The 11535-nt window shown below is 35.1% G+C and overlaps 1 protein-coding gene across 20 annotated transcripts in view; it reads right to left on the reverse strand.

Annotated features, from left to right (window-relative positions):
• Positions 1-11535, reverse strand: part of BNC2 (basonuclin 2) — a 437823-nt gene that overhangs the window by 284179 nt on the left and 142109 nt on the right. Inside the window, exon 2 of one of the 20 annotated variants that reach the window (XM_019816011.3) lies at positions 2112-2162. The exons of the other annotated variants lie outside the window; for them this stretch is intronic. The gene's annotated coding sequence lies outside the window, so the exon portion shown is untranslated. The remainder of the gene's footprint in view (positions 1-2111; positions 2163-11535) is intronic. 20 annotated transcript variants of the gene reach the window in all.

Here is an 11535-nt window from a genome sequence, read left to right on the forward strand (position 1 = left end):
TATCTGGCAACCGGTAGGCTGAATATAGCCTGCAGATGAGTTTTGCTTGGACCACACACTTTAAAAAATATTTGAAAAGGTTGCCAAGATTTAAAAATCAGGAGATTTCACATAAAAATCTTGATTTCTGGCTTCTCATTTAAGAAGGTGGGGGGGAGGGGGGCAGGGAGGTAGTCGTCGTTGTTGTTGTTGGATCATCTCACAACACCAGGCCTGCATTCCCACCTGGTAACAATTGGCTAGAGCTGAAGAGCTTTCTGGTCCACCACAGACCCCATCAGACTCACTCCACTGGTTTAATTTACCTTACCTCCACATGCCCTTTTAGGCAACTCCTGATCTTTAAAATGTCACACTACTCCAAAGACAGTTTGTAGAGTTTTTGGAAGAAAAAGAGAAGGGTATCTAGGAACAGAGATTTAAAAATACACATTTCATGGGCTTAAACAGTGCAGAATTTCAAAATATAGTTGTTCAATAAAACATAAATGCAAAATCATTTTCATAATTAAAATGCTTTAAAAAGTAAATCCAGAATTGATGATCTCATCTTAGTGAATAGTTTGACAAAGACTTACACTGGTTTTCAACCAGTGTCCCAGCCCAGAAAAGATGTTCATGTCAAACTATTGCCCAGATCTACACATCCATTTTGTTCCTTCCCATGTTAACACTTCTGTACTTCCTTTCTAGAATGATCATGCACTTAAGTGAAAGCTAACCCTAATATGAAAATAGAATATATCTTCAAGGTAAATTTTAAAAGTCAACATTTAGGATGCATAAATATTATAGCAAATACACATCTTTACAGGCACCACATGTATGTCACAATATGTATTTATATATTTAAACAGACATTATTGCAGGTTCAAATGACCCTCACAGTCATGGCATATTTCTTTAAAAATGATTACTACCTAAAAGCAGATGTTTATGACAAAGGCACCCTGCATTTCTATTTGCTCTTTTTCTTGACTAAAATGAAGTACAAGGAGAAAATCTTTTCTATTTCACTATTTCCAGTCAACCACAGCAACACTGTACTTCTACTTATTACTGGACTTTACAAATTAAAAGTACCCTATTTTAGTAAAGGAATGAAAGTATCTTTTTACTTCATCCAACTATATTAACAGGCTATCTATGATGTACTGTACAGTAATGTACTAAATAGGCTATGACAGGTCATATTACAACTTATTAAAAAGTAAAATTTAAATCAATTTTAGTATAGTGTTTTGAAATGATGTGTTATCATTGGTCCACATTCTTGAAAGATTATTTTTTGGTTAGTTGTTTCCTTCCTAAGAGAGAAGCATTTTTCTTCCATTTTCACCTTAAAAAAGTAACTTTTGAATATATGCCAAATTTACTTCACAATCAGACCTTAATCCCCAAATTCTCTTGATTTTTAACAACTTGAACAACTTTAGGTAAACAGTTCACAAAACTAATGATCATACTGTGTTCCTCAACTCCCAGTTGAAATTGGAAAAGAGAAAATACCATAAGTATGAGCTCCATAAGTATAGTCTTAAGCCTCATACCTGAACAACAATATGATATATTCCTTATGGAAAGTATTTTTCCTTAATACCATGTTTGAAATTTTAGTAATTAGCAGCAGACACCTGGAACTCAATTATTAATATAGCGCTCCCCACCCCTTTTATACTTCTTTTGAAACCATCTCTTAAGGTACTTCTTAAAGAGATGATCCTATGGGACAGCATGCATATAAATGTTCACATTATTTTCTTTGAAACATCTTGGTATGATCTAAGACTAAACTTACTGTTTCTTCATTAAACATGTCAGTTTTAGAAAAAATTAAGACCTCTCAATTGCAAAATGACAAAAATAGGGGCACCTCACTGGCTCAGTGGATTAGAGCATACGACTCTCAATCTCAGGGTCATGAGTTCAAGCCCCACATTGGGCAAAGAGCCTACTTAATAAAATCATAAGAAAATCTAAAACCTATCAAAAAATGGCAAAAAACTAAAACAAAAATTCTAGGTAAAATATAATTTATTACATTCATGTTGATTGATCAACTATAACATTTTAGAAAAGAAATTTTATGAAAAAACACAGTTAATTCTCACCAGTGATGACCAAAGCTTTAAACTGGTCTCCTCAGGATCACATCATGGCAGCTGTAAATACATAAAGTAGTTCTAGAAGACTCCTGATTTTGTTACTTTTGTTTGCACTTCATTGTTTTAAGATGAAAAATAAAATATGTGATAATGAATGTTTAATGTTATTTAACCCATGTTCTATGGGGATTAAGGTACTGTCCTCACTTAACCCCTCCCTTCTTTCTATTAATCATTGAATTCCAGAAAAGGATATCTCTAAATAGGCTTTTATGTTGAGGCTCTCATCAGCATTCTGCATTTGTTAAAACAAACAAAAAAAAAAAATTAAAAGAGACCAAAAGTATAAGGACACTGGCATCTAAAGAACAGTGGTTTTATCAGAACACTCAGAAGGCAGGTTTGACTGGTGGGTTTTTAAAGAAATTATTAAAAATAACTATTTGCACAAGTTAAAATAACCAACTTCTCACTTTTACCAAAAGGGTGTTTTTAATATAATGAACATCCAAGCTTCTCTGGTCATGAGAAAACCTGGAATATATTATGCACGCATGAATGTGGCCTAGGATGCAGGATATGAGATGTACTTGCTATCAACAGATTAACACTTCATTTTCATTACTCTAATCTCACCACAGGCTGTGAACACTCTCTTTTTCTTATTTGAACAACAATGGTGCATGAAAAACCAAGCTGACAGGCAGGCGGGGTTCATTAAATGCATAAGGCCTTTATTCCCATAACATGTCTCACCTGTATGAAGCCAGGGTTCGGGCTTCCAGGCTGGCTACTGAAACAAGCTCTCCCAGATGTTGGACTTGTAACTCTACCCTTCCCTGCTTAATTTATGATAAATGTCAAAAATATAGTAAAACTGGAAAAATTCTTTCCCACAATGAGCTCTATTTAGTAGATAATAGGATTGGTAACATATTTTAAGATTTATTCAGCCCAATAATTACTTTCCAAAGTTGCTCAAGAGAACAAAAAAAAGTGTCTAGGAAAGAAAATGAGGACATATTTGAAGTTGGAATTAAAGGCTCTCACCTTGGTATCTCTATCCCAGCTTAGTTTTAACTTGTATGAGGACTATAGTTTGTCACTGGTTGAAAATACCAATTTGCAAAATAACAATCAAGCTATTTCCCAATGAATGACATGGAGCTTCACTAAAAAGCTATGCTCGGGGCGCCTTGGTGGCTCAGTAGGTTAAGCGTCCAACTTCAACGATCTTGCAGTCCGAGAGTTCGAGCTCTGCGTCGGGCTCTGGGCTGATGGCTCAGAGTCTGGAGCCTGCTTCGGATTCTGTGTCTCCCTCTCTCTCTGCCCCCGCCCCCCGTTCATGCTCTGTCTCTCTCTGTCTCAAAAATAAATAAACGTTAAAAAAAAAAGCTATGCTCAAGGAACAGAAATGTTATAGAGTGTAAGGAATCATTACAATGAGATTCCTAAATGGGAAATTCTTTCTAAGAGGGGGAGCCATGCACACACTCACTGCATTTGAGGCAGCCATTAACAAATCCTCAACAAACCTAGAAATAAACCACTTAATTCCCACAACCAACCAATGGACAGGTGCACACTTGCTGCATATCTATGCAACACATATGAATACATGGTCATGTAACAATATGAATTTTTACTATGTTCCATAGCAATATAGTAAGTGTTAGAGCAGGGCTTTGATTTGGGTTCTTTCTTTATAACTAAAAAACAAAGAACAGAAGAAAAGCATTATTAAATAAAGCTGCAGACAACCTAGCTGACTCGAGTTAGGTTTTGACACAAGGTCAACAAAGGAAATGTTTACAGGCATTCTCACTCAAGGGGTACTTTCAGGATTATGCTCGGTGTATAATTTTTTCCCATATCTTACAAGTGGCCTCCCAGTCATGTCCACTACCCTCTAGCACTAGCATAGAGCACAGGAGTGGGCAGCTTTCTTTACCTATGCCTGAGTAGGTGCCCCAAACAGCCATCCTAATGATTTACGTCAATGAAATCTTTCTTGCTTAAATTTAAAAGAAGAAAAAGAAAATATTAAAATCCTGCTAATGTAGACTCTCATTTTAATACTGGTTTTGTTATTCTGTTAAGCCAGCTGAAAGTAATTATTTTTGGCATGTAAAATATTCATTATCTTAAAATTTTTCTTTTCAAACCTCCGGTTCAGGTTCTCCGATCATCAAACAGGAGTCCTGAAGAACTGTCTAGAGAACAAATAGCCACTTAAAAACACCTTAATAAAGTTGAAAAATTCATGACAGTCACACAAAAGCACAGCAGGTATAAAACTAGAAGCTATGTCTTTCCCATACAGAATAATATTTTTAATCTTGTCAATTTTAACAATCTCTCTGCCACGTAAGACAATGAGTTAAAATTTATTAAAAACAAAACAGTAGTGAATCCTCATTGTGTTATGTATACTGCATGTTTTCAATTTCATAATGTCATCCATTAGTATTAGCCCTGCCATCATTTTAATTCCTTTTTTGAAAGTTCCAGTTAACTCTTACTAACTGCAGTTTGTCTCAAAGAGCCATACCTTCCACCTACTGAAGGAAAACCTTTTGTGTCTTCTTCCTGCTCTTGTACAGATAGAAGTCTAACTGTACAAAATGATAAATCCAAGAACTGCTTTTTTTAAAAGAAGAAGAAAAAATAGAAAAGCAAAATCTCTTCAGCTAAGTACTTTCTTACACAGGGAAAGGATCAAACTGAGCTGCCTTTCAGCGCCTCTGAACGATAAGCCTGGGCCCCTGGTTACACGTTTTTATCACGCCCTTACTTACAGAACCCTTACGTAGCAAAACTCGGGACAGTCTTCCTGTCAGCACTCACACACTAAGGACCACATCAGAGGATGCCACCTCTTTTCCCATACCTCTGCCGGAATGATATATTGGCAAAAAGGTCATATTCAGTTTCTGTTACATTTAAGGTGCATTTCAATTCTTCTATTAGGGCAAAAATTGCCAGTGAAAGTAAGGAGAAATTCATGAAAGGAGAGATGAAGTGAAAGGAAAGAATGAAGTGAGAAAGAAACTAGGTCTATGGGAAACAGAAATAGGAAAAAAGAGCAGACTAACCATGTATTTAGGTCATTAAGTAAATTGCTGCCAACCAAACAAAAATGAGACTTAAATCAACCCTTCCCCCTCAACAACACACAAACCCTACAGACAGTAGCAAAATAACACTGCAGTCCAAAAATACTGAGTAAATAAGATGTCAGATATGCTCAAGAGAATCAGTGTTTCAATGAGTAACTTCCTACTGTTCAAGATTATTTTCATTTTCCTAACAGGGAGAAATGAAAAACTGATGGGCTTAATTAAAGAAAAACAAAAGGATATTATTTCATTGTTAAAGGATCAATTCTTTTTTTTTAATTGGAATGATGATTAATAAGCTGAGAATCTGATTTCTAAGCTAGCCAGTTTGAGTAATACGTTGTTGTTCCACAAGCATTTCCATTAAGACTCTGAATGAAGAAATGATACAGAACTTCCTCCCTTCTCCTCATCTCTGACTTTGGGGCATGAAATGCTACAAAGAGTGTTTGAATAGAATGACACTGCACACTGCCCTCATCCAAAGGAACTCCAGTCATAAATTTTTTCACCTTAGGGTCTGAATGTTCCACCATGAAACTTGCTAGGCTTCTTACGGGGAATGCAGAAATTAAAGAAAGAATCAACACTTTTATTTTTCCTATTCTCTAAACTTTCTTTTTTAAACCTGGGGGGAGAGAGAGAGAGACAGCAGTACAGATCATGCTCAGTGAGATGCAGACACTGTGGTGTCACAGTCCTAGGCATCATTTTTGGGATGTCATCTTGTACAGCCTAAAACTTTCTTAGAGCTTGAGCTGCTCAGAGTGTTTTTTCAATTTATTCTTCTTGCCCATTTACTAGTTTACCTTGTAAGAAAAAGTCCCCTCTTTTACACAATGTTTTGCTTTTATGTCAGGATATAAAGGCTGTTATTCCTGAATTATGCCTCTTTTCCTTTATTTCTCTAACGCTCAAAAATAGATGTCAAAGTTCCTTGAAAGGGTCTTTGACTCCCTTTCTCCCTCTTTTCCCTGTCCTTCATTAGATGAAGATCACCAAGCAAAATGTGGAAGCCAGCTGCTTTTCGGGAAATAAAAATGGCATCAGCTTTGGCAGACAGAGGTGAGATCAATCATTTCCTACAATCCCCAAACAATCTTCTGACCAAGGCCTAGAGAAGGGTAGGTATGTAACAGCAAAAACATACAAAGGTACGAGAGGATTTTCACATGGTGAAGAATTCATTCTATGCACATAACAAACCAGGCTCCAAATCTCATGTGAAAGAAAATCTTGGAACCATTATACTCTATGTTCTTTGGACAGTAACAAGCAGGGAGCCCCAGACAAAATTTCTCACTGAAAAAGTCATCCCACGATTCACTCTGTTCTCCCTATGACCACAAAGTTCCCTGACAATATTCTACGGGGGGGGGGGGGGGGGGGGGGGGAGTTAATTCTTATACAGATTAAAACAGTACGATTCAAGTTAAAGCAAACTCTAGTTTCTTCTTGAATTCCTTTTGATACATATATTCTAATCAAGAGTCCAAGTTGAGAAAATACCTCTTCGGCTGTACAGAGTCATTAGCTATTCATGTTCACAAGGAAAATCCTCTCAAAACCCTTGTAGATTGTTATAAGTGGATGCCCAATGTAACTTTCTTTAAGTATGTGTAATGCATATAAGGTGGGAAGGCAGAAGCACTAGAATTTTTGTTTTTCATCGAAATAGATGACACCAGCTCACTATCTGTAACAGTCTGTTCCTTCAGAATCAGCTCCCTGTGTCACAACGACCTGGCAAACTTGAATGCTTTCACTATCACTGGAGTCCTTGCAATCCTGCTTTGGCTGTGACCCATTCACTTTTGCCCCAACTTCTCAGAGATGCCTTACTCAGCATCTAATTAGTTAGGGAGGATTTGCCGCGGCTCTTAACCCTGACACAGGAGAGGGAGGATGTGCTGCTGTGGTAGCCCAAATCTGTACTGTCACTACATTAATCACATTTCCATAAAGCCATGCATGAATAATTGGATTTATCACTGAATGTTAAGATACACTCATAAATATAATTATAAAAATACCTACAATTATAGATAAGGTATCTGCACCTTCAGGGATTTATTTTTCAACTGTGCTTACTCTACTCACCTTAAGCACAAGACTTAACAATTACACAGAGTACCAGTTTGCAGTTGACAGAAATAAGGGAAAAACAATTTCAAAATGATCACCTACTATGTTCAAATTCACTTAGTGTACTGTGTTGAAAATAATCTTGAAATCTGTGCACAGGTTTTTCACATACGCCAGACACATCTGAGAATATTTTGTGCATGCTTTATTTTCATTAACACATACATAAGTACCATGTATAGGACCCTATTACCTTTCCACTGTATTACAAATTAGACAGTATCTGTTGTGTGAAGTCTGCAGGTTATACACAGACTTAAAGTACAGGCCAACACACAAGCACCTGTCTATGCTACAATATGTATTTTCACAATTATGCAAATATTCGTATTTTAGTGTTACACTATCAGAGTGGATGTTAAGAATTATATTTGAATATATGTCTGTAGTTAAAACTTCAAAATGAAACATATTATCACTCCAATTAGAGAAGGGAACTAAATTGGAGGTAGCAGCCTGGTAATTCAACAGGCTGAAATTACATGCTTCCTAATATAAATATTTTCCTATCAAGACCATAAGTTTGGTCAATTTAAGACACGATTACCAAAACACACCAACTATAAGAAGGGGAGTAAAAAGGGAGGGAAAAGTGCAGAAACCTAGGGATGGATGATGCCTGGCAATGAAAGTCATTGTCAAAGACCATTAACTATCAACTGCTTTACTCAGGGCTCTGATTAAATAAGAATATACATCCTATGTTAAAAGGGATGTCTACATGAGTGGGACAGAGTTTAGAATAAAAATGTACTGCACAAACAATAAAGAAGAATCAAACCACGATATACAATTAGGCATCTGACTTATAAGAAAAACTGTATGTGTGCCTTTTAAACTGTTGGTGAATAAACATTTAAATTATTTGGTGAGGGGAGGTAGGAAGTCAGACAAAACCACCATTTCCACTTTAAAATACAGATTCAACAAACTGAAACTGTGTTTGCCTATATGAATAGAAAGAACTAAAAGACTACTGGGAGAAAAATTCATATCAAACATGCTTTTAAATGGATTCCAGCAATGTTATTATATATTTCCTACAATATATTTTATTTATCATTTCTCTGAAATGTGCTAGATTTTATATTAGAAAGAAAGTTTGCTTTACTCTGTCATATCTCTGGTGAGCAGACGCTCTAGTATTAATGTAAATCGTTGATTTAATTTTTAGCTTTCTTGGTTTGCCCCTCACCTACCTAAGAAATGATTTCTCTGGTGATAACTAACACATCATGCTAATGAGAGAATCTAATGCACAATAGAAAAATGTCACTACTAATAATATTTGCATGAAGTTAAATAAAGCAACTCTAAGAGAATGTCAGACAGTTGTTCTTTAATAAGACACAGTTTCACAATGAAATTATGTTGTTAATTTTGTTACATCATTGGGTGAATCCTAAATTACTACATAATGATGCACAGAGTCATTTATAATTCTAACTTAGTATTTCACTTGTGTCTGAAAAGAGACCTTATTAAGGGATCTACATTTTATTTGAAACAGGTTAAATACACCTCACCAATAATAAAAGGTGAATGTCTCTAATAATGTGTAAAACATGGGCTGGAGCCATTTACCTGTTACGGTTTCATGTCTGGAAAGATTTCAAAATATAATAGACTATTGCATTCCTTGAAGTAGCTACAAAGAATTTTATTTGATAGTCTCTCAAATGCGCAAAATATTTATAGAAATAGAAAAATCACCTTTTAAAACCTGATTTAAAAAAACAACTTCTAAAAGCAGGCCTTAGTTCTGCGTTTAACAAAACTTAATGAGGTTAAAATGAGCAAAATAACATTCTAGACTCTAGGAGATTAACATAGAAGATGAGCAAAGGGTTTCTGGTCATTCTCGACCTGTCACTGATCAAAGTAACTCAAAAAAGAACTTCCTTTACGAAAGTCCAAGAGTCATGCCCTTTAAGGTTATCAAATATTTGTATGGAAAAAAAATTATCCTTTTTAAAAAAATCACGCTTAAACATGGGAAAGATGTAGAAAGACAGGAAAATGTGGTAAAATTATCATATCTTGAACTTAAGGGAAACATACTTAATTCTACCAAATCTAAACTGGCTTCAGTTTGTGATGTCTTTTTGTTAGTACTGGACAGACTGACAGATTTACATATAATCAGACACAACTCTGCTCATACAAAAGACAAAAGAGTTTTATAGCCCTACTTCCTAATTTACTGTAGAAGACACAAATCTAGATTATTGAATCTCAGTATTCATGAGATATTTCCCACTACAAGTTTTGCTCTAGTTAAATAATATTGGTAGTTCTCTGTAGCTCAGTTTTGAAACCTGCCACTCAGTCTTTTCTAATGTTTAAAGAAATTATCAGGTGAATCTTATAGTTTTTATATCACTACAGAAAACTTCGAAATAAAAAAAAGTATACCCAGTCAATTCTATTCATTTCATGAGTTAAATCAATTTTTTCTTAGAAATTAAAATAATCATAATATACAAAAACCTCTTTATTCAGAATTTTGCATACCTGATTACACTGGACAACTTTTACCTGTAGTAAAACAAAAAGTGGCTTAATGTGTATATTGAAACTAGTATTCCTTGAAACTGTTAACTTCAAGAAATAACATTTCAAGAAAAGTGTCTTTGCTGTGTGCACAAGCACGCGTGTGCACACACACGCACACACACTGAATCAGCATTGCTGTTGAACTACAGGTACAGAAAATAAACATATTAAACATGTAAAGCACATATATTTTTTAGATTTACACAGTTTGAATTTAAGTTCACATAATATTTACTCAAACTCAAATGTTTTTATCCTGAAGGAAAAAACAAATATGTAAACTCATATACTCTTTACATGCTTTCCAAAAATGAACAGGAGGGTAAATATTTAGTAACTATGACAGAAAAAAAAAGAGGGGGAGGGGAGTCACTAACTATGATAAAATCAAAAAATAAAAATGCATATATATACACACATACATATATATAGTTAAATCACACTTTTTAAAGCTGTGATTTTTCTCCTTTTATTTTACTACTCTGTTTAGTAAATGGTATAATATTACACAGTTTTATATAGCTTCCATTATGCATAAATTACCTACCTATATTTCTACTCTTTTCATATAGTCAACTGAGGCTCAGACACATATACATGTACACAGGTAGAAACAAAATAGATCTGTATTTATCCACAAAGTAACTGGATCAAAGACATCATAATAGCTTAGCTGTACAAGTTTCTTTCTCTCAGTGATTTCAAATTATTTTCCTAATTCTGATCAATCATTTGTATAATTTACTTTTATTTGTTTTTTAGCTAAAATGTTTTCCAGGACTTAAAGTCTTCTTAGATTCAAATCTACTTGGAAATGGGTTAGTGCCAAAGAAGCAATCTAACACCATCTATGTGGTTCAATAGCCATTTATCAATTGATCATTATCTCTATCTGGTTTTATTAACTCTTTTCTAGCTAGAGAGAGATCTAAGCCAATCTTCCCTTCACACCACACACACACACACACACACACACACACACACACACACACACACACACACACACACACACACTTTACCTCCCCTACCTCAAGGAAAACCCTAAACGTGACATCTAATTTTTAAAGTGCGGCACAAGTTGCTTGTTCCTAAAGTCAGTGAAAACATACTCTTGTTTCAACTACGGAGAGAGCCACCCAGGCAGGGATGTGCCTCAGAAACATACCTCTCAAAGCACTCTACAAGGAAAAAGAGTATCTCTGGGAGGAAATGAACTTTTTAACTTGCAAGAATGGGAAATGGCTCATAAAGAGTTGCTTATTGGGTTTATGTTGATTGCATTTAAATCCCAGCTTACTGTATCAGCAGTAATCAGGGTCCCTCTACAGGATATGTCAAAATACACCTTATTCAAATGCATTTATCCTATCTAGAAAGGCATGATAAAACTGTTCGCTAGCTAAATCCTACAAAACCCTGGCTCCGAGCACTGGCTTTTGCAGATGTACCTCTAAACTTCTAGTAGTTTATAGCCTACCAAATTGTTTTCTTTCCTTCATTACCAATGCTTTAAAAAATCTAATTAACTCAATAAAGTATTTAGTCCTCATGAACTCTTGCAAGCAAAACAAGTTTTAGAAAAAGAAAGCAACTACAATATATATTTTTTT

Source organism: Felis catus, chromosome D4 (assembly GCF_018350175.1).
Source record: "Felis catus isolate Fca126 chromosome D4, F.catus_Fca126_mat1.0, whole genome shotgun sequence".
Lineage (NCBI taxonomy): Eukaryota > Metazoa > Chordata > Mammalia > Carnivora > Felidae > Felis > Felis catus.